Source organism: Carlito syrichta, unplaced genomic scaffold (assembly GCF_000164805.1).
Source record: "Carlito syrichta isolate Samal-C Ts95f unplaced genomic scaffold, Tarsius_syrichta-2.0.1 Scaffold305037, whole genome shotgun sequence".
In the NCBI taxonomy this organism is placed as follows: domain Eukaryota; kingdom Metazoa; phylum Chordata; class Mammalia; order Primates; family Tarsiidae; genus Carlito; species Carlito syrichta.
This window is the reverse complement of record NW_007249133.1, coordinates 497,102-521,980: the sequence shown is the minus strand read 5'-3', so window position 1 is coordinate 521,980 and position 24,879 is coordinate 497,102. Positions and strand designations below refer to the sequence as shown.

Sequence of the window (24,879 nt, the reverse complement as noted above, 5' to 3'; positions counted from 1 at the left end):
GCGAGCCGCGGGCCGCAGCGCAGCGTGACAACCGCACCGTCAGGCCCGACAGGGCCCGGCGCAGGCCCCGCGGACCGACCGCGGGAACCACGGAAGCGCGAGCCCCCTTTCTTTCGTATTAAAATCCGTCTTACAGCCGGGCACGGTGGCTCATGCCTATAATCCCAGCACTTTGGGAGGCTGAGGAGAGAGGACTGCCTGAGCCCATGGGTTCGAGACCAGTCTGGGCAACTTGGCAAGCCCTCATCTCTATAATAAATCAAGAAAAATTAGCCAGGTGTGGTGGTGCACGCCTGTAGTTCCGGCTACCTGGAAGGCTGAGGCGGAAAGACTGCCTGAGCCCAGCAGTTTGAGGCTGCAGTGGCCGTGACCGTGCCACTGCACTCTAGCCTGGGTGACAGAGTGAGACTCCGACTCGAAAAAAATATTCATTTTATTTGGTTATAGTCATCCCTTAAATCTCAGTGTCTAAAAACAAGCTATCCAGAATTACATTGAGGATAATATTTGTTTCAGGTATCCACATGTGGCCATTTAGGGTAATATTCATGTATTTACTTAATTTCTTTCTTTCTTTATTTCAAATGGATGTTGTGTTCCCAGTAGACCATCATATGGAAAGTTAAGAATAAGACTTCTTTTAACACTGGAATAATTTGCTGTGATCCTAGGTGTGAAAAGCCACTCAGCCTAGACTTCATCCTAGAGTATCAGACAATGCTTTTAAGCATAGAGAGTTGGCCCAAAAAGTCCATAAATAAACACACAAACAAGCTGGGCTCGGTGGCTCAGCCTGTAATCCCGCGCCTTTGGGAGGCTGAGGTGAGTGGATTGCCTGAGCCTGCGGGTTCGAGACCCGCCTGGGCAGGCGAGACCTCATCTCTACAATAAATCAAAAAATTAGCCGGGCGTGGTAATGCGTGCCTGTAATTCTGGCTACTCTGAAGGCTGAGGCAGAAGGATCGCTGGAGCCCAGCAGGTCGAGGCTGCGGTGGCTGGGAGCGGCCACTGCTCTCCAGTCTGGGCGACAGAGTGAGACTCCAACTCAAAAAATAAATAAATAAATAAACAAACAAACACACAAACATAGAGAGTCAGACCCAGGAAATGGTGAACATGTGGAAATACATGAACTGGAAGAAAAGGGAAAGTCCTAAGCATATCACCTCCTGGAAAAACCCAACTTTCACCTTCACTGCCATTGCAAGTGATGTTTCATCATCTCTAAAAGTCATCCTGGCATAAGTAATACGTAGAAATTAATTACACATTCCCCATCATTGCTAACTTGGATGTACAACAAATCATTAATATTTCCTAATTAATTTTCAAATATTAAAATTAAAAAATCTTACAAGGTCTTTTAAACACCAGTTTATAATCTTTTTTTTTTTTTTTTTTTTTAATAAATTAGGGTTTCACTCTGTCACTCAGACTGGAGTACAGTGGTACTGCAGCCTTGACCTTTTAGGCTCATGTTTTGGGGGGGGTGGGATTGGAGTCTCACTCTGTAGCCCAGGCTGCAGTGCAGTGGCACACTCATGGCCACCCCAGCGTCAACCTGCTGGGCTCCAGCGATCCTTCCGCCTCAGCCTTCCAAGTAGATGGAACTACAGGTGCACACTACCAGGCCTGGTTAATTTTTGATGTATTGTAGAGATGAAGTCTCACCAAGTTGCCCGGACTGGTATCAAACCCGCAGGCTCAGGCAATTCACTCACCTCGGCCTCCCAAAGTGCTGGGATTACATGCTGAGCCACTGAACCTGGCCAGGCTCATTTTTTAAACTTTTTGTTAAGATGAGGTCTTGCGTATGTTGCCCTGGCTGGTCTCAAGCTCCCGGGCTCAAGCAATTCTCTCGCCTCGGTCTCCAAAAGTGCTGGGATTACAGGCACGAGCCACTGTGCCCAGCCAGTTTATACTTTTTTCAACTCGGTTTGCCTCCTACACTCTCCTAAGTGTTTCACAACCCATTATTCTAACAGTTTGATGAAGGAAATTGCAATATCATCATGTGCTTTCCAATAGACAGCAAGTTGAGAATAATATAATTGTTATTTATTACTAACACTTGTGTGGTGTCAGATAAATTCTATAGGAAGGGGGGAAAGGTTTAACAGTTTATCTAGAAATTATTTTTAAATCTTTAAAACATATCACTTTAAAAATGTATTTTGCTAACGTGGATAATTACCAATTGATTCAGCTCAGTGGTCTTGGTCTAGTTTTTTTTTTAACGTAAAAGCAGAATTTACTGTAAGTATAGTCTATAATGTGAAAACCTCATCAACAAATGTGAATTTTTAAATAACTTGATTATAATTCAGTTGCCTTCACCCATCTGCAGTGGTTTAATGAAATTTCAGGCAAATTAGAGTAAAATAACCTTCTGCTAGGACTGGCTAACTACTGACGATGCAAACAAGCTGTCACTTTTTTTGTGATTTTCACTATTCAAATCATTTTACAAAAGTAGACAAATTTTGTTCTTAAACTGGAAGTTTTGGTCAGGACCTTAAGGTATCAGATATCAAAGTAAGGTAGAAGGCAGAAAGGAATGAAGAAACTTGTGAAAATACATGGCCCACAAGAGGCCAGAGATCTCTGAAGGTCTTCATGCGTCGAGGGTACTAAACAGTCAGGGAAAGAGAAATGATGTTTAGAAAAGGAGGAGTTTCATTTATTTATTTGTGTGTATGTAAGAAGAAGAGAAAGAATGAGACAGCTACAACTGAGCTGTGTAAAGCCAACTGTGTGTCCTCTGGAGCTGGAGATGGAGATGGAGATGGACTCCCATTTGGAAAATCTAAGAGGTGAGAGAAGGGCTGACTTACTATTCTAGTAATAGCTCGAAGATAAGGAGGTTGGGTTGGGTAAACCTGCATTTCTAAACTTACTGGGTCAAAGTATTATATTGATGATTCCAGAACACTGTACAAGAGAGGGCTGGCATGATATGATGCTTCTCTTGTACAGTAGAAGCTCCTAGAAGGGCCAGTAGGCCTTAGCAGAGAAAGACTGAAGGCCTTGGGTTGCTAGTGACTGTGCAAATTATAAGCAACTGTCCCAAGGATAGCAGCCAACTTAGGACCGTACCAATTAAATAAATATACCAGTATTTTCCTGACTTTCTTCCTTATCCTCCCTCCCTACGTCCCAATCCTGGAAAGCCAGAAATAAAAATTATCAGAGGTGAAAAGCAGCAGTGAGAAAGAGGCTAATGACACCCTCTTCCCTATCTGCAAGCTTCATGCCTCTGCAAGTCCTCACTGTTAGGATGGTAGTTCTGAGTAAAATTAGCAACTTTGACAATTCCATGAGACTGGACTTTTATATAATTGAATCAAGACTGTCTTTGTGATTTAAAGTAACCACAGGACTTTCTATTTCCTAAGAATTATTAGAAGTTTCAAGAAAGCCTTGGTTTGTCTGGGTTTTATCCAAGGTGGGAAGACGTCTATTAAACAAATTATTAAAAAACCAGTGAGTTACAAAATAGGATTGTCTTCTGATAAGATTTCATGAATTCTAACACATTAGTTACCAGTAAAGGGGAAAAAGTATCTATATCATAGATATTATTATCACTTTTATAACAGCCAGGGGGTTATTCGGCTAAGGAACTTGCCCATGGTTATTAGGTATGGAAGCTAAGCTCAAATCTTCCCAGATCAGTATGATTTTACTCTACAATACTCACCAAATGTTGACTGATGAGGTCTGAGACGGGTCATTCTCATACTGAATTTTACTAAAAGCTATTTGGTCACAGACCTATCAAACTACAGACCTAGCTGTATTTTGATTTCCATGAGAATCTTGTTTGCCTCTGATTTCCATGAGACCCTTGCATCTTTACAAGAGTATCTCTCTTTACAGATTTAGCTTGGGTGGATTCCTTTTATTTCTGATCAAAAGACCCTTAACCAAATATGGCTAGACACATAATGAATTTTTTCAAGTTAAAAAATTTCCAGATCACTAGAGTGCATGTCCAGTATTCATTGGGAAACTTCCCAGACAGGCGTAGAGATCCAGTCAGAAGAAGGCGATATTGACATGTATAAGGTATCAATGCGCAAGCAGGATATGTTCTGACTATTGGATGATTCCTAGTCTAGGCCATGTCTTGGTCATATTCATTTGCCCATTTTTATCTTTGCTTAAGGTGTGCTTCATGCGCGGAATGTTCTCTTCTTCCCAACTGCCTAGTAAAATGCTTTTCATCAGTGAAAACATTGCTTTCCTCAAATTCTTGTTTGACCTCAGTCACCCACCATGGTCTTTCCTTCATCTAATTTCTGTAGAAACTAATGATTGACTGATACGTGCTGATCCCTTAGGGTTTTTGAGTCTTGCTGCTCCAGGCAGACCATAAGCTTTTCAAGATCACTGCTTGGGCATACACGTTTTTGTATTCTGCTCAGTGCTAGGCATGTTGGTGCCTATTAAAGGTTCAAAAGAGAAGAAACATTTGTTCTTTTATCTTTAGGGCCCTGCTAATCTGTACCTAAATAAAATTTCAAAAGGCAAAGTCAATTTATTTTTATTTGACAAGATTGAAATAACAGTATCAAAGCCAATGCAATTCTGATGCACGTTCGAAGGTCTTCCACTTTTCTGACTTTCTCCATTTTCACTTAACCTGCTTAGATGAAGGGGTTGTTGGCTACTTCAACTGTGCTGTGTGGTCAAGTAAAGCAACAGCTCTAACCACCCTTGTTGAATGATTCAAAATTGAAAAGGAGATCATATTTTAATAGTTAATACTGTTAAAAATGCATATTAAGTGATTATAACTTAAAAAGCCAACTTTTTTTTTTTACTGGTAATAGAAATATTGCCATCTTTGTGGGTGAAGAAATATCTTAAATCTTTAAACTTGTAGCACTTACTTTTCCTGCTTCAAGTGTATATTTAATTTCATTTATACTGGAAACAAAATTGACCTTGAGAAGTCAAACAGAAGGATCAGTCTTGTGTTATTAATCACTACAGATACTCGTGAGTGTTGAACAGTATGCTTAGACTCATTGCAAGCATGGCCTAAGCCAGGACCTAATTCATTTTGGAGTAGTTGTGATTATTTTGTGCTCTAGAGTTCTGATAGATGAATCTACAGTTATATCTACAGAAATGCATTCTAATGTAAATATCTTTCTAGGATAACTTCTGCATCCATTCATTCACAAATTTCTTCAACCATTTATTCACCAAATACCTGTTAAGCACAATATAATATAATATAACATAATATAAATGTATAATGCTGTTTGTGACACTAGGCTACAGTCCTTCACAAAAGACCTCCCTAAGATTACACTCTCTTTGCAGAAACAGAATGAAAAATATTAAATAAGTATAAAATATAATATTGGGTGGTAAGCAGTGCTTTTAAAAAAGGGCAGCAAATAGGAATGAAGAGTGAAAAAGTTGGACAGAAAAGGCCTCTCTGAGGAGTGACATTTGAAGACAGCATGTCAAGTGAATGCCTGAATGAATGTTCCAGAAAGGAGAGACAGCAAATGCAAAACTTAGAGATAGGAACAACTATAAAAATGCCTAACATGCAAATATTGCTTACTAAATGCCAAGCACTCTTCTCAGTAATCACTCAGAAAGTGACTAATCAGTTGAGTCTCACAGCGGTATGAAGGTTGAGATTATATTAACCAATTGAAATCAATATCCTGCCTCTGAAAACTTTCAGGAAATGTTCCTCTTTCAAGTAGGTTCTAGTTTGGTTTCTGCCTAGATAGGTGTTTCCACATTGGGCAAGTCACTTAGCACAGCCCAGCCTCTGTCTCATGATCACTTAAATACTGAGGCTGCTAGAGAAGAAGAGGAGATTGGGGAGAAGATGGACCTTAAGTTTCTTTGCTGAACCCAAATTCTATTTTGACCTGGATTCGATATTGAGTCTATTCATAAAGGCGTGAGGACCATGTGCTTTTTATTCAGTGTAACTTACAATATTAGTAAACCTCATCTTTCATTATTTTTCTTAAAATAAACTCTTAGTTGATGATAGTAGACAATGAATTAGGTAATTTAAAAATTGCAGGTAACTGAAAATTATATTAGTATTGCATTGTCATTATCTTAAAAAAATTTTTTTTAATTTTAAAGATGTGGGGTACAATTCAGATTTAGGTATACAAATGATCATTATGCAGGTACCCTTGTTGACAAGGTGTGCCCCCCCCCGGCAGTTTCTCACTACTGCCAATACCTTTCTTATAGTATTATGAAAATTGTTCAAGGTTTCCTTATGAGTGAGTGAGTGAGTCATTATCTTTTTCTTGGATCAGTAGCACATCTAACTTCTACTCACTGAAAACACATTAGCTGGAAGGCTGGCAGCCTGGGGGTCTGCTATGTTTAGATAATAGCACTAGTATAAATATATTTGTTTGGTAGATACACAAAACAGATCCCATGCACAGATATTAACAACTGAGTGAATATACAAATTAATATCAACACACAATTACTCAGCAAATATTTTAGAATCTATTATTCTCCAGCACCTAAGATGTAAATTTGTACAATATATGATCCCTGTGACTGCATGAACCCTTTAGTCATCTGACTGGCCACTACCTTTGAGCAGCGCAGGCCCGCCAAAGGCCAGGCATAGGAGAAGTAATGCAATTTTATTTTATTTTTGAGTTGGGGTCTCTGTTGCCCAGGCTGGAGTGCAGTGACACAATCATGGTTCACCGCAGCCTTGACCTCTTGGGCTCAGGCGATCCTTCTGCCTCAGCCTCCCAAGTTCCTGGGACTATAGACTTGTGCCACTGTGCCTGGCTTCTTTTTTTATTTTTATTTTTGTAGAAAAGAGGTGTCACTGTGTTGCCTAGGCTGGTCTTGAACTCCTGACCTCAAGCCATCCTCCCACCTCAGCCTCCCCAAATGCTACGATTATAGGCGTGAACCACCACAGCCAGCCAGGAAAGCTATTTTAAAAGATTCCAGAGAAGCCTCAAAATTCATTCCACCAACTATTAACTTCCAGTTAAGGAAACATTCTTTAATATAAATGTTTCATGCTTCTGCTCAAACTTGAGTATGGATACAAAAAGAAAAATAGTTGCTTTTTTCTGAATTAGAGCCATATATGTAAAAGCATTTATTTTTCTTTTACTATTGCCATAATTTTATATCTTTTATCCCCCTCAAAAGACTTTATTTTGCACAAAGCACTACAGACATATTTATTATTTTTTAAATTGCATTTTCTATCCATTACTCATCTTCACAGAATTCTTCTGGCTCTTTTCCAGTTGCTTTCAGTCTGTTTTTTTTGAGTCTGGATCTCACTCTGTTGCTCAGGCTGGAGTGCAGTGGCACAATCGTGATTCACCGCAGGCTCAATCTCCAAGGCGCAGGTGATGCTTTTGCCTCAGCCTCCCAAGCAGCTGGGACTATAGGAGTATGCCACCATGTCCAGTTAAATTTTTTTTTTTGTAAAGATGAGGTCTCACTATGTTGTTCAGGCTGGTCTTGAACTCCTGGACTCAAGCAATCCTTCCACCTCGGCCTCCCAAAATACTAGGATTACAAGTATGAGTCATTGCACCCAGTCTGTTTTCAGTCTTTTTCCTTAGTCCCACCTGCTATACAAAGATCTAACTGAAAACTAGTGAAGCAGCAACATTAAATCAGCACTCCCATATTCTGCATACAGCTTTTATTCATCCTTGTATTTCCTTGTTTTTAAAACGTTGACACCTACTGATTCACAAGCAACCCACTGCAGTCTTTCCATCTTTTCATGTGTATTCGTGCCCAATGACCTTTTCTTCATCTTACGTCTGTGTATGTTGTTTTGATCTTCCAGGTCTATAATTCTACATGTGCCTGTACTGACATCATTCTGTGATGTTTCACCACTCTCCCAAGGTACTTATCTGAAGTGGACATCTACTGTTTGTCTGTTGGTATGTATGCCCATCCATCTTGCCTTTCTCACCTTCTGGAATAACATCCCCACTTCTTGTGGAGAACAGGTTAGAACCAGAACCAAATACAACTCAGGTCAGACTGGCCGAGGCAAACATGTGACCCAATGTGGACAATCAGAGCCTTGGCTCAGAGATGAGTACATGACTCAAACAATCTTCCCTGTTTTCAGGGTGGGAAAGCAATTCCATTTTCCATTAGGAAACCAGATAGACCATGTCAGCCCACAGCCGCCAGTGGCTTCCTTTTCTGCGTCATGGAGAAGGACAGTACCTGACGACATCTTTTGTGTCTGCCTGAATCCTACCCTGCTCCGAAGGTTTTTACTTACATGAGCTATACATTTTCTTATGCTAGCTTGAGTTGGATTTTTGTCAATTGCATTTTAAGTGCTCCAAGAAGACGCTTCTCATAGTTCCTTCATCCTGGGGAATAGCATACATATTGGCAACGTCAGGCTCAATATTTGATATGGTTGAAGAGCAAGTATATATTCAGCATGTCTATGGGTAGCAAGACAGCATGAGAAAAGGACATCATCAGCTCATGAGAATTGGCACAGGGAGTGGGAAGGATGGTATCACACCCCAATTTAAATTATATGGGCTGAAAGGGATGGTAGCAGTAGGAAAACCCGAGGTGCCATTTTTAACCGACAGCACAAAGGTATTCCTTCTTTGACTTCAAGCAAAAAGCCCTGTACATGGAGGTACCTGTGACATCTCAATTCCCTACAGCTCTTCTTTCATCTGCACCAAAGTTAGTTCTGAGGGCTCTGGAGAGAATCAGGTTTCCTGTGTGTATATATCTAAAATGCTCACTGTCACTGAAATAGAAGCGAATTTATGAGATAAATCCCCAAGGGGCTAGTTAATTCCTTCCAGGCACTCTGCCTGCACAGTTGCCCATGCCAGAAATCTGAGAATCTTCCACAACTTTCTTTTTCTCCCTCTAAATCAAATCAATCTCCCAGATCTGACAACTCTACTTTTTAAGATTACTTTTTGAATCCGTTCACTTTTCTTCATTGACATTGCCCCTGTCTATTGTCAGATGCCTGTCGCCTCTCACCTGGCTTATGGCAATAAGCTCTCAATTCCACTGTGTGCATTGGCCTTGGCCCCTATAACCCAACCCTCACCCAACAGTGGGGGGAGGGGCTTGACAAATGCAATAGGATGAGATCATTCTCTTTCTTAACCCTTCACTGCCTTTGCATCACCATCAGAGTCAAGTCCAAAAGCCGATCTGGCTCTTGCTTATTTGAGTCTGATCTAGCAATCTGGTTTTCTTATAATTCCTCCAATAAAATACAGGGTTCCTGCATTCAATAGCATCTTCCTTCTACCCAGAACAATATATTTCTTTTCTTTTCTTTTTTTTTTTTTTTTTGAGTTGGAGTCTTACTCTGTCACCCAGGCTGGCACCCCAGCGTCAAATTGCTGGGCTACCACACCTGGCTAATTTTTGATTTATTGTAGAGACGAGGTCTTGCCAAGTTTCCAGGGCTGGTCTCGAACCCATGGTACAGGCAATTTACTCGCTTCGGCCTTCCAAAGTGCAGGGATTACAGGCTGAGTCACCGAGCCTGGCCTTAGAGCACTGTATTTCTTACTCTTTCCCTGGTCATTCCTACACTACATTGGCTGAAATGCTTGGGACCAGAAACTTTCTCAATTTTGATTTTTTTTGGATTTTAGAATGCTTGAAATATTTGCATATACATAATGAAATATCTTGGGGATGGAACCCAAGTCTAAACACAAAATTCATCATGTTTTATATCCACACTTTATACACACAGCCTGAAGGTAATTTTATAAAATTACCTCATTGCGACCTGTCATTGAGGTCAGATGCAAAATTTTCTACTTGTGACATTGTCTTAGCACTCAAGAAGTTTTGTATTTTGAAACATTTCAGAGTTTAGATTTTCAGATTAGGGACGACCAACCTGTACTGGGTTAGGCCTTCTTTTCAAATGTTACTTCCTCAGGGATACTTTCTTTGACATCACAAACTAGAACAAGTCTCCCGATATTTAATTTCATAAATCTTCTTTTTATTTAATTTATTTTAGAGTTGTGGGGTACAAGTGAGGATTTGCTGCATAAGTCGGCTGCATGCAGGTGAAGTTTGGGCTGCTGGCTGGCCCTCACTTCCTCATAAATCTTTTTTATTTTCTCTGGTGCAGTTTATCCAAATTGCAATTAATAATTTTAAAGTTTATCTATTTAATGCCTGCCACTATCCCTAGACTGCAAGTGTCCTAGAGGCAGGCACTGCCTCTGCTTGTTTGTTTCTTATTCCTCCGATTACAGCGAAGAGATCACTCATCATTTATCCATCCACATATCTAACTTTAGTCTCCTTAGACTAACATATGTCAATATTTTTCTTCCCTGACTTGATGGGACAGATGTTGGGAGACAATTCCCTACGGGTCTCTTTGTTTCTGCATGGCTTGCAGGAGAGGCACTGCAGCTTCTGTCCTGGACTATCTTTTTTGTTTTGTTTTTGAGAGAGTAGGGTTTATTGAGAGGACAGAGAAGCTCCTACAGTGGGAGGGGACCCAAAGGGGTTGCCCCCTGGACTATCTTTTCAAGAATGTATGAACCCCTTTGGAAGATCGAGAAAGTGCTTGCTTCTAGAGCTGAGTATAAACCTTCTTACTGCCTAGTGTAAGAAAGATGTGTTCTTCCAGTGCAAAGATCAAGCTGGTTTGCTTGTATCTGTTATAAAAGACTAGGATTCCTAGCCAGGCATGGTGGCTCGCCTGTAATCCCAGCACTTTGTGGGGCTGAGGCAAGAGAATTGCTTGGGCATAGGAGTTCAAGACCAGCCTAAGCAACAAAGTGAGACCTCAGTTCTCAAAAAAAAAAAAAAGTCAGGCATGATGGTGCACGCCTGTAGTCCCAGCTACTTGGGAGGCTAAGGTGGAAGGATCACCTGAGCCCATGAGGTTGAGGCTGCAGTGAGCTGGGATTGTGCCACTGTATTCCAGCTTGGGTGACAGAGTGAGATTCTAACTCAAACCCCCCCACCAAAACAAAAACAAAAAAACTGGGGTTTTCCATGTGTGACTTAAACAAAAAAAAAGATTAGAGGTCTCTATGCTTGGGGATCCTCAGCTGTGAGGCAAATCCACTGCGTACAGGAGTCCATGCTGGATCTTGGGGGCAAGGAGACTGATGGGAACAGGAGCTAGGCTGTTTGCTGTGCTGCACAATTCTCCTACCTTTCAGCACCCATGAAACCAGCTTGTTAGCTAGCCAGAAGGGTAAAATGCCAGACCCATCAGAGTTCCCAAAGACAAAGAGGTCAACTGGGTTTTATAACCCTTAACATTTAACAATAATTTATTGTTTACTTGTTTGCATCTGATTTCCTACCAGAAACTCTTACGCCAGGGATTCTTAATCTGAGGTACAAGGACAGGCTTCACATCCTGTGAAACTCCATGGAAGCAGTCTTTTAACATAATTCTTGAAATGAGCAAGTTGCTTTTATCAGACTTTCCAAGGAGCCAGAAAAAGAATATTAAGCCCCACCTACGGGTACACGTTCTACCTCCTTATGTATTTGGTGTATATTAGACTATGTTTAAACATAGTGATTTCTTAAGTCTATTTTTAATGTCAGATACCTGCAATGTTTGATCGAAACCCCTAATCTGTCAGCCTGTTTACTTCATGTTTTTGTCCTTCACTCCTTGAGATAATGCTCGAGGTGGAAATAAGTGAATCTTGGTTAACACATGGATATAGTGCCTACTAGGAGTTTTACATGTATTGACTCCTTTATTACTTAAATATCCATATGAGGTAGGAATTATTATAGTTATTATTTTGGGGTCTGAGTTTGACTCTGTTGCCCACTCTGGAGTGCAGTGGCACACTCACAGCTATTGCAGCCTCAACTTGCTGGGCTCAGGCGAACCTTCTGCCTCAACCATCCAAGCAGTTGGAACTACAGGCACGTGTCACCATGCTTGGCTAATATTTTGATTTTTGTGTAGAGATGAGGTCTCACCAAGTTGCCCAGACTGGGCCTCTGCCTCCCAAAGTGCTGGGATTACAGGCGTGAGCCCCAGTGCCCGGCTATTATTGTTGTTGTTGCTATTATTATTACTATTATTATTATTGGATGTTTCAGATGAAAAGCAGAGAGGTTAAATGACTTGTCTAATGTCACATTGCTAGTAGATGATGGAGAAAGATTTAAAACTAGGTGGACAGCCATGATACTGATGACCAAGTAAGGCTGACTGCTCAATACGACTAAAAATTCAAGATATTTTTGGATTCCATTCCTGGTTACATGTTGGTCGAGGTGTGCTACTTGATTTGATCTAACTAACTTGGGCTAGTAAAGAACACAAATATAAGATAATAATAGCTTACCAATCACACGGGTTACATGGTTAATTGACAAAGGATAGGGCTCAGTTCTATTTCTATAGAACCATTGAGAAAGTCCCTGCATTGCGAGTGATAGGGGAAAGCTTTGAACACAAGGATGTCAAACAAAACACCCATGACACTTTTGTCTGCTTCTTCCCCGGACTTGTGCTTGTAAAACTGGCAAGAGGCCCCAAAGCAAAAGGAGCCTGTGTTTAAGATCTGTGTGACTGGAGACAGAAGAAAACACCCAAGGAAAGCCAGATGCAGAGTGGAGAGGAAGGACCCGGGGAAACAGGAATTCCAGGCACACCTTTCCATGGAGGTACGATGAGGGCACTGTGTTCCCCACATTTCTTGTGATGGGCAATCAGGTCAAGCTCTCAGGATCTTTATTTAAATGGGAGGACGACTTTGGGAGAATGGAATACTTCATTATAAAAGTTCTAAAAGACATCCTTTTTAAAAATGAAATAGATGAATTGATGTTAATAATCTACCATGGTATTTTATTCTTCTTGAATCTCTTTTTAAATGTTCACAAAACCTCATTCTGTCTACCTACAGAGGCAGACTCTTACCTGAGTTTTGTGTTATGCAGATTTTAACCTGCTTAAAAGTTTATGAACCAGACCTGATTAGATTGAAATGCAATGTGTTTGTACTTAGACTGACCTTGACTGGTCAGCCTTGGCTTGACTTTCACAAACCTCGGCAAAGTGCTTGGGTAACCTCCTGGGTTACCCTATCCTTGGTCTTCCAGCAGCATTTTGGAAGAGTCAGAGGACAGAAAACAATCACTGTTCCCACATTACTAAAAACACTCTAATTAATGGTAAGCACAAAGTCTAAAATTTTTAAATATAATATCTACTATTATAAAATCAAGTTGCCACAAAACTGCAGTTGATTAGGAATTTTTGCATGCTAAACCTTATTCTCCTTACATAAAGGAACTGAAATATTAGGTGACTTGAAATAAGAGAGAAATAAGTTTTAAATGAACAATGTCCCTGAATATGGCAGCATCAGGGATGTTAAAAGTATCACTAATATTTAAATATTAGTTTTTTTTTTTTCTTTTTTTTGAGTTGGAGTCTCACACTTGTCGCCCAGGCTAGAGGGCAGTGGCACACTCATGGCCACTGCAGCCTTGACCTGCTGGGCTCAGGCGATCCTTCTGCTTCACCCATCAAAGTAGCTGGAACTACAAACACACACCACCATGCCTGGCTAGTTTTTGTGGTTTATTGTAGAGACGAGGTCTCACCAAGTTGCCCAGGCTGGTGTCGAACTCCTGGGCTCAGGCAATCCTCTCACCTTGGCCTCCCAAAGTGTTGGGATTACAGGCTGAGTCGCCGCACCTGGCCTGAATATTAGTTTAAAGTAAAAATGAGGAGGATGGACAAGTCAGTAACGTTGACAGTACTGATGTGTGAGAATCCCTCTCTGCTCCAAACAAATAAACTGCTTTAAAAAAATGAATAATAAAATTTTAAATTTATAGTGTAACTCAAAATTTGGAACCGTAAATTCTCATGTGCTAAAAACAAAGCATCACATTGGTCAATGGAAATGAGGTGCCGTGGCCCACAGAATAATCAGAACCAGGGAGGGCAGGGTTTAATGCCTGTGTGGAGGTGTAAGGGCTCTGCCTGCAGTGTACTGGGACTGAATTATATGCAGAAATCTAGGAGCCAAATGTGGCTGCTAAAATCACGAAAAGGGAACCAGAAAAATCTTTGCTCACTGTTCTGTGGAAGTGGCAAACAGTTATTAGTCAGAAATTTGAACTCCAGACCTTGTACATGTGGCATCCAAATTCACTGTTCATATAGATCAGGAACATCAAGCTGGGAAATTAAGGCAAAATTGGTCTGGAACCTGTAAATTATGTAGGGCCACATCAAAGGGCACAATAAATTGCTACAGAAAACCCTTCTCTAGCAGAGCTTATAATAAAAAAATTATCATCACACAAGAAAATAAAGGTTCTTGTATCATCCAAGAAGAAGCTAGCTGGGCTCATGCTTGAAATCCCAGCACTTTGGGAGGCTGAAGTGAGAGAATTGCTTAAGGCCAGGAATTCGACACTAGCCTGGGCAACATAGTGAGACCATATTTCTAAAAAAAAAAAAACAACCAAAAATTGAAAACAAAAACCCAAAAATAGCCAGGTGTGGTGGCATGTGCCTATAGTCTCAGCTACTTAGGAGGCTAAGGTGGGAGATTGTTTGAGCTTAGAAGGTTGAGGATGCAGTGAGTCATGATCAGAGCCTCACTCTGTCACCCAGACTGGAGTGCAGTGGCCACTTCCGGCCACCACAGCCTTGCCTGCGGGGCTCCGGCAATCCTTTCGCCTCAGCCTTCCGGGTAGCCGGAATTATAGGCATGCGCTACCACACCCGAATGATTTTTTTTTTTTTTGAGTTGGAGTCTCACCCTGTCGCCCAGACTGGAGTGCAGTGGCCGCTCCCAGCCACCGCAGCCTCGACCTGCTGGGCTCCGGCGATCCTTCCGCCTCGGCCTTCCGAGTAGCCGGAACTACAGGCATGCACTACCACGCCCGGCTGATTTTTTGACTTATTGTAGAGATGAGGTCTCCCTGCCCAGGCGGGTCTCGAACCCGCGGGCTCGAGGCAATCCACTCACCTCAGCCTCCCAAAGGCGCGGGATTACAGGCTAAGCCACCAAACCCGGCAAAAAAAAATTTTTTTAAGAAGTTAAAGACATCATTAACTTAAAATTTTTTCCTAAGTGTATGTATTTTATAAAAACCATACAAACCAGTAAACAAAAAAGTGGAGTACTTAATCACACCAAAGGAAAGAAAGCAAAAAAGAAGTGAACAAAAAGCTTAATGCATAGAAAATACAAAATGAGCTAGCAGAAATACTCAAAGTTTATTAGCAATCACAGTAAATGTAAATGTATTAAACTCAATAGCTAACAGGGATTTGATTTAAACAAATCCAGATCTATGCCATATGAGATTTACCTAAAATAATGACGCATAAGGTTTAAAGTAAATGCCACAACAGGGGTAGTAATACTGATATGAATTCAAATAAAAAGTAAGGCTTTTAAACTTTCATAGAGATTTTTAAAAATGGGTCAAAGAACAATTTCCTTTGAAAGATACAACAATATGGGATCTATACGCACCTACGAAGACCGCCTCAAAATATATAATACGAACACTGATATAAGGTAAAAGCACTGATATAAGGATTAAAAATCCATAATCATAATGAGAGATTTTGCTTCTTTCAGTCACTGATAGATCAAGTTGCCAAAAACAGAAACTTAGTAAGGGCAGCAAAATAATATGCTATATAATTAAGAAACTCAGTCAAGAACACTTACTTGCAATTAACAGAACAAAGAAGAAAGGACATGGTGATTATTCAACCACCGAAAGTAGGAAGAAGACAACAAACAGTAAGCATGCAAGCCAACATTAGCGAATAAAAACCCACAGAAGCAGCAGAGAGAGATGACTGCAACTGCACCTCTACAGTCCCACTGCTGCCACCTCAATCCAAGTGACTCACCTTTTGCTTCTATCATTGCAGTAGCCTTGTAACTCCTCTACCCTGCTTCCATTTATATTTGAGACTATAAATCAGATGATGTCGTTTCCCCCACAGCCCTCTCAGGGTAAATGCAGAGTTATGACACTCAACCACGTCTCTATAACTTCTGTCCTCTTCCTCTCACTCACTTTTCTTGGTCACACTGGTCTCTCTGCAATCCCTAGACATTCCCAGCATGCCCCTGCCTCAGTTCCTTTGCGCTGGCTGTTCCCGCCGCCAGGAATATTACTTCGCAGATACTTACACAGGTGGGTACCTTTCCTGCCTCCTTTAAATCTTTTCTCAATGCTCATCTTTTCCATGACACTCCTGTAAATCTTCTTTACAACTGCAACCCACATGCACCTTCCACCCCACAGCAGTTCTGATCCTTTTCACCCTGTTCCCTTTTCCCCACAGTGTTTATTACCTTATTACTATCCCATGTAGTGGCACGATCACAGTTCACCACAGCCACAGCCTCCTGGGCTCAGGTGATCCTTCCACCTCAGCCTCCAGAGTAGCTGGGACTACAGGTGTGCATCACCACGACTGGCTAATTATTTTTATTTTTATTTTTGTAGAGACAAGATCTCACTATGTTGCTCAGGCTGGTCTTGGACTCCTGGACTCAAGCAATCCTCCTGCCTCAGCCTCCCAAAGTGCTGAGATTACAGGTGTGAGCCACCATGCCCAGCCTAGAATCTGTTTATTCTTTATTTTTTCAGTTAGAACAGAGTCTCACATATAGCAGTTACTCAATAAAATTTATTGGTTACATGAATGAAATATTACAGTTTAAAGAGTGACTTTGAAAGGGTACTAACAACCTTTGGCATTATTAATGACTGAAGAAAAAAGATCAAAAACAAAGATCAAAAACAAGATCAAATATAACCTTAGAAATAAGAAAATAATATGAGTCATCTTATGTTAAAAATTTGAATAATTAGATAAAATACACTATTTTCTAGAAAGAAATCTCAAAAGTGACTCAATAAAAATAGAAAATGTGGCTAGACAAAAAACTATTAAAGATATTAGAGTCAAAATTTGTATTATACCTCCAAGGTCAGTGGGCTTTATAGGCAAAAGTTAAATCTTTATGCAGTAGATATCCCAATCTTACACAAATTGTACCAGTTCTCATCATCTCATGTTTTTGATGCTACCATAAATTAGATACCAAAAGACCAAAAACATTGAAAAAGAATCAGTACAAACCAGTCTTGCTTACAAATATATATGCAAAAAAAATCTAAGTTAAATATTAATAACTTGAATCCAAGAGTAAACCAAAATAAAGAGTTTACTGAAAGATTTCAGAGATGATTTAACATTTGGATACTTGTCAATATAATTTCATTACTGACAGATTAAAGGAGAAATATTATATAGTAACTAAAAAGTATGGTGTTGGTGCAGGATAAACAAATGGAACAGAAGAGAGCCTACCCTATATGTGAATGTCAATTTTAGTATATGACAAATAAAAGGGGAAAAGAAGATATTACTCAATAAATGCTATTGGGGCAATTGGTTATTATTATTTAAAAAGCAGATTCCTTCTTTACACCATTCATAATATACATTCCAGAGAAATAAAATATCTTGATGCAAAAAGTAAAATTTTAAATATTTTTAGAAGATAATATAAGAGTATGATATTGAAATACTGTAGATAATTTCTTAATCAAGTGTTAAAGGGAAATATTGGTTAATATCACTACATCAAACTTGAATATTTCATTTGATACACAGAATTTAAAAGACAAAAAAGACTAGAAGCAGATATTTGCAACATATTTGATCGACAAATCATTATATCCATGCAAAAAGTTATATAAAACTCCTAAAAATCAATAAAAAAAATACACAATCTATGAGAAAAATGGGCAACTATTTGAAAAGGCAAATTATCATGTGTTGGTAGCACTTGGGGATATGCTTCAACATGGTTGGTGGGGTGTAAATTGCAGTAACAATTTTTGACAGTAATCTGTCAATGTCTACTAATATTTAAGCTATGTCTATATGCAGTCCAGTGATGTCATTTCTAGCTATGTGTTCCAGAGAAACTTTTGCACACATGTATCAAAAATGTGTTCATTGAACTACTGTTTATAAAAATGAAACATTCAGGGAAATCTATGTCTACCTATCCATAGCAAATAAACTGGAAAAATAAATTGTATCATATTGAAAGTTTGACATAAAGGAATATAGTTTAAGTAAGGGAACTAAAGGTATGTATATCATTTGGAATAACCTCTAAAATATTATATTGATTAAGAGAGGCACATAAATTATTACTCTATGTAGTCTGTGAAAAATTTAAAAACACAAATGAAAAGGATATACACCAATTTTCTCCATATGAAGGAATAAAATGGGGAGTTGAAATGTACCTATGGCATATATTTATTAAAAACTAAAGAAAAAAATGGACTGTTTTTAGCTGGACTTTGGCTCAATCGTGACGGTGATACAGTAAGCCAGCTCAGAACAGGTTGTGTTTAAAGAGGCTGGCCCTTGATGGTAGAGCTGTCGTAACTGGAGCCGGGCGAGGCATCACAGCATGACTAGGAGAGATCTGGTGTGTGGGATAAGTCTGGTCCTGTACAAATGGGCGTTGTTACTGGGAAAATAAGCTTAAGGGCAGGGTGAGGGCTGAGACAGAAGAAAAGGGCAAAATGAAAGGCTACCAAGATCTACTTGAAGGATATCAGAGCCAGCCAATCAAGAAGGAATTGTGAAGCCGGTCTTGGGAAATGTAATTTTCTTGCACAAACCAGGACTGTCACCCAGGACACCCTTGGCTCCATAGAGTTGGCACTCTATCTGGGTTGTTGGGGACAGCTGGATACAGAGAGACGAGGAACATTTGGAACTGGCTCAGAGTTTCAGGGATCTGGGTTGGAATCCTTTCCTAAACCATGACCCAGACGGCCTCAAAGGAGATTCAGAAGCAGTATGCACAGCTTTGTTCTTTATGCATAAATCCATCCTCTCTACTTCTTTTACCAGAAGCAAAAGCAGAGGAAAGTTGAAATGCAGCCATTCATTGGTTTAAAGAATTTTTAAAAAGCAAGTGGGTCACTTGTGTCTTCCAGCATACAAAGCCTGCTATTTAAGAAACCCTGACAGAGAAAACAAACTCCGTTAGCAGCAAAAAAGTCTGCTGGCTTGGTACAGCTTAGAAGCCGGCAGCTTCTTTGGAAAGTTCCTTGTGAGCTTCCCTATTGATACCACTAACGATACTGTCAATAAATTAGACTTACTATTGTACCACACAGGAAAAAGCAATGCTCTTTGTTTATCTTTGGCTGCTGTTTACCTCTAGCTCTGCTGTGGGAAAGAGCACTCAGACAATGCCGAGTGTTTCCTTCATGAGATCCAGATTAGATAGTCTGGACCAATGTATAAAGCACCGTAGACTACGTCTGGAGACCAGTACCCTGAGTGGCAGAGCCAAGTCGGACCCTTTAGCGTCCCCACCCCTGCGAGCAAAACTGTCAACTCATTGCAGTTTGTCCTCAGCACAGAGCAGAGCCACCTCTTCAATGACCTTCCTCTTTCCACTGAGTGCCTATCCTGGCCAGCCTCGCGGTCTTCTGGACCCTCCTTCTCCTGCTGTTTCCACACATTTCCACCAATGTTCTGGGCTGGCCCTGCCATGCTCCCCAACGATGAAGCTCTCCCTCCACCGTGTGCCAACTACTCAGCACTGCAGCTTAACAGAATCACCCAAGGGGGCTTTGTCAAGAATGTGAGATTCAACCTACAAGTTTTGAACCTGGGTTCTACGATGAGGACTAGGGGTCCGAGAATGCCATCGAGTTCATGTGTGCACATTTCTCAAGAGAAAGAGTTCTGAACTTTTATGAGATAATCAAAGGGGTTAATAACCATTATTTAGTCCATTGATTGTTTTACAGATCGGAAAATGGAGGACTGAGAGATTGTTTCCTTTGCTCTAGTTAGACAACTAATTACCGGTGGAGCAAGAGCTCGTTTCTGGTCCTGTTAGAGTTCTGGTTGTATCCCTACTGCAACCTCAAGAGCTGAGGTTAGCCTGTCTTTACAAAAACATGAATTCGTAGCTATGTCTTACACATTTCCATGTCACCATCTTTTGTCACCTGTCAGATCTTTTTGACACCCCTCCAAAATCCACTCACGGCACACACGGCTATGAATTCAGGAGTGCTCACATTCAAGGTGCTACTAAGCCTCCTCAAGGACTTCAGCAAAGAACATTTTCCCTCCATCACTGATCCAAGGAGGTATCCATCCCAAGTCATAGCCAGTTGATAGTGTGTATCTATTTCCTTCTAGTCCTCACTATCAGGAACAGAGGTTTGAGTCTTGAAATTTTCCATTTTTCAGGGTCTGCGTTGGAATGTAGAAAAAGGGAATTGTACCAAGATAGAAAACAATATATTATTTCATAATTAAATGGCAGGACTTTAAAACAGAGATTTAATTAATATTTACAAAGCAACAAAGCAGTCAAATGATCTTTGGTTTATTTTTTTCAAGGCATTATTCTGGGCCCTGCTCGAAGGAAATATTTCATATTTTATTTGCTGGCATCATACTATTCAGCTTTAAAGTATTTGCAAATATTTAATCTTGTTTGTCAGGCACAGAAGATTCATAAAGGCTAGCAATGACCCTGGAGCAAGTTCAAAGCCCAGCTAGGCCACTTGTGAGCTGTGTGACTTGGTACAAATTTTATGTAACTACTTTGTAACTCAATGTTCTAATTTCTAAAATGGGCATAGTGATAATAACAGTACTATCAACTTCACAATAGCACTTAGTGGTAAGCCCTTAATTGTTATTGTTATTGTTATTAGGTGGCATTTTCGTGATTATCTCATCAATACACTGCGCCTGACTCTTCAAGTTTGTCACTTGTGACTTGTTGAGAACTGGGGTTTTCACATGTCCACACTAATCTGCCAGGTCCCATGTGCTGTGCTTTCTTTTTTTTTTGAGTTGGAGTCTTACTCTGTCACCCAGGCTGGAGTGCAGTGGCACACTCGCAGCCACCGCAGCCTCGACCTGCTGGGCTCCGCCAATCCTTCCACCTCAGCCTTCCAAGTAGCTGGAAGTGCAAGTGCATGCTACCACGCTCAGCTAATTTTTTGATCTATTGTAGAGACGAGATCTCGCCAAATTGCCCAGGCTGGTCTTGAACCCATGGGCTCAGGCTATCCCCTCACTTTGGCCTCCCAAAGTGCTGGGATTACAGGCTTGAGCCACTGTGCCCGGCCTGTTCCTTATTCTTAATAGCATGTCCAGAGTTTCTGGACTGATCACAGAAGAACAATAATAAAACAGCTTTGTTTCAACTCCCTGTTTGGGTTACCAGTGCAGGTAACTAGAGTAAATGCAGTGGAAGTGAAAATGGCTGGGTGTGTGGCTTCTTTCCATTGTCACTGAGTGGTGATGCCCCTGGTTCCCAGGCTGCCATTCGGAACATGCACCAGAAGGGTCCAGAGAGAGAACACTACTGGCTTTGTCTTTCCTATGTGGCAGGCTATGGGGAGCTCAGATGAAGCAGACCCTCTTATCCAACAGCATGTTCTTCTTTCATGGCTCTCACAACAACTACAAGAAAAATCCTGTATATTGAAAAGTAGTAATATTGAATAGGATTGGTGACTCACGCCTATAATTCCAGCACTTTGGGAGCCTGAGGTAGAGGATCGCTAGGGCCCAAAAGTTCCAGATCAGCCTGAGCAACATAACGAGATCCTCTCTCTACACAAAATTTAAAAATAAAAATAAAAAAGTTCGTTGGGAGGGGTGGCATGAGCCTGTAGAGCCAGCTACTTGGGAGGCTGAGATAGGAGGATCGCTTGAGACCAGCAGGAGTTTGAGGCTGCAGTGAGCTGTGATTGCACCACCACTCTCCAGCTTGGGTGACGGAGTGAGACTCTACCTCTAAAAAAAAAAAAATCAGAATTTATTTTTAAAAAACTTCTAATTAACGGTATCACAAAAATAAAAAAAGTAATGATATCCATTGTTTCAACTCTATGTTCACAAATCTACTGATTTTTACACTAAACCTCATCTTTTGGAAATTTATACATCTGTTTTGATAATTTCTATTAAAATGCTTAACAATCTGGTTTAGGTAAGACATGGCCTAAAGAGCTTCCTTCTGCCTTAGGCAACATTATGGCTTCCGCAATTTACTAGCTCCTGACTCTGCCTTGACTAGTGCGATTTTTATGCAAGTTATTTTCTGAATGGGGGGGGGAGGTGGACACATGAATACGAGGAGTAAATGGAAACAGAACAGAAAAGCAAGAGAATGTTCTAGACAGAAAGAATTATGCGGAATCGAGTTCAGTTGTATTTAATATGTCCTTGGTCTTCCATGTTAATGGATGGGGCATGGCCTCAAGGTGGCCAGCGCTGGTCAGGAAAACTTGCCATCAACTTTTCTAGCCCAATGAGGGTTCAAAAAGTTGCAGTTTATAACCAAGAAGCAGCCCTGGAAATTTTAAGCCTTTGATTTTGGCACAATTCCCAGGGAAGTCGATGGGGAGACCCGCTGGCTATGAACACCACTCTGTGCAATTTGATGCTTTTCATTTGGTAGAATTTTGTTGCCAGGGCTATTGCATTGAGTTACTGAAATCTTAGTGGATGTAAATTGTCTCATCTGTCACTTCACCTGGCAAGAAATTTAAAGGGCATAGCTTCTACTAAAAGGAAAGATTTCTTCTCTTTGGCCCATGATGCATGCAGCAGCATTGCAAACGCTATGGAAAACTCATGCTGCAGCTGCTGTCTGAGACAACAAACTAATTTTTTTTAAAACTCGAAGGTCAAGTTTTGGTGGATACTAGTGCTAGTGTCCCTGACTGTGAAATCTGTTTATGTGCAGGGGCATTTTCTAGGGATTGGAAATCTTACTTTCTATCTCTTAATCATTTGGTGTTGTTTTAAGCTGTGTATGCGACTGAGCACTGCTTTTAGCTAAATCCCAGGAGAGAAACAAATCAATGCTGATTTACAGAGGGTGTAAGTAAGGGTTTAATGTTTTCAGACCCTAAATGTTGGCAGAGTAAAAGGGAGTAGTTAATAGAGCAATACCTTAGGGTGTATTAACCTACTAAAACAATTCAGGAACACAGAGGCTGCTTCCCTTTCTAAAGCAGGATATAACTAACGTGTGCTTTCTTCCTGAGCATGCTTAGACCTTCCATTTCATTGCCATTCTTCTCAAGACCATCCAACATGAGACAAGGCTGAATATACAGTAAAGGAAACGGCAAAAATCACTGGGGGGATGGTCTGGACGAGGACTGTTTCCCTCATTTCCTCATTCTCTCAGGAGCTGCCCTTGGCAAGGCTGGCCTCCGAAGGATATGCAGATTCCCAGTCATAGGGTGTAGGCAGAGTTGAAAGCAACATGATGATCACGTGTAATCAATTCAGTTGTAAACACGGGATAGAAATTTGATTCACTGACTTGCTTGCCTATAAAACTGTTTGGTTGTACTGCCTCAAAGGGCAGTTTCTTTCAGCACCGACCTGCTGCCATCGGTCCTACATGGGAGACCCTTTCCTCACCAACTCACTGCCATCAGTTCCTCCTGTAAGCTCTAATAAACCATTGTCTTGGCCGGGCTCGGTGGCTCAGTCTGTAATCACTTTGGGAGGCTGAGGCGAGTGGATTGCCTGAGCCTGAGGGTTCAAGACCCACCCGGGCAACTTGGTGAGACCTCCACTCTACAATAAATCAAAAAATAGCCAGGCGTGGTAGCGCACGCTTGTAGTTCCAGCTACTTGGAAGGCTGAGGTGGAAGGATCGCCAGAGCCCAGCAGGTCGAGGCTGCCGTGGCCGGGAGCGTGCCACTGCACTCCAGTCTGGGTGACAGAGTGAGATTCCAACTCAAAAGTAATAATAATAATAAAATAAAAATAAAAATAAACCATTGTCTTTCCCTGCTGGACCTCCGGGTGACTTCTTTGGAATGTGTAAGAACCTTATGTACCTTATGCCCTCTCAGTTTTGGGGTTGCTGAGTTGTACAATCACCAAGAAAATAATCAACTGAGATAAACAGATTTTGTAGACCCAGGTGTCTGTCTCCAGAGGGGTGGCTCAATCCTCCTGCACGTTCGAAACAGCTGGAAGTTTCAGAACACACTCATGCTGGAGCCCAAGGCCCTGGGGCGCAGAAGTTGGTTTAGGATTAGGCTTGTGTGTCAGTACTAGTTCTAGAAAGCTTTCCAAGTGATGTTAACATGTAGTTGAGAAGACTGATTATATAAGATGGAAACCGTGAAGGGATAAACTCAAATTTGCAAAGTTCGGTTATGAGTAGTAAGTAGCTATTAATAATTACATTTAGGTCATAAGGGTAAAAGCAATATATAGTTAAAGCGTTTTAGTGGTAGCCTCACTTGAATTTTCAATAGAGAAAATGCAGCTCTAAAGTTTGATCATGGTTGCAGGAGAGAGGACTGCGGGAGTCTGAGTGGTTGCCCACCAAGCCATCCCTAGAGTATAGAGCAGCCCAGGATCCTTCGGGTGTTGAGAGATAGAAGCCATGGGTGAGGCTATGACTTACATTTCCAAACCAGACACCAGAGAGCATTTCCAAATGTCTTTCACCCAGCATATGGCAACTCAACCCGAAACAATTCAGGGGAATTCACCCTACCTCAAACACCAAACAAGAGACCCCTTTAAACCCGAATACCACCATCACCCTATCTCTGGCATTAGGGCTTCCATCCCTGCTGTGTCCCCTCTGCTTCATCCATTCCTTGCATGATCATAAGTTCCTCCTTGCCTTTCACCCAGGCTCTGGAGTCTCATTCCTAACTCAGCTTGTGAACTACAGAACAGGTTAATCTCCACATTCAGGGCACACAGCACTTGTGTTATCATCTAGCCACACATTA

At 41.0% G+C, this 24,879-nt stretch overlaps 1 protein-coding gene across 1 annotated transcript in view; it reads right to left on the bottom strand.

The window, feature by feature from the left end:
• The window catches only part of ADGRV1 (adhesion G protein-coupled receptor V1), a 555,854-nt gene that overhangs the window by 123,894 nt on the left and 407,081 nt on the right, over positions 1-24,879 (bottom strand). The window lies entirely within an intron of this gene.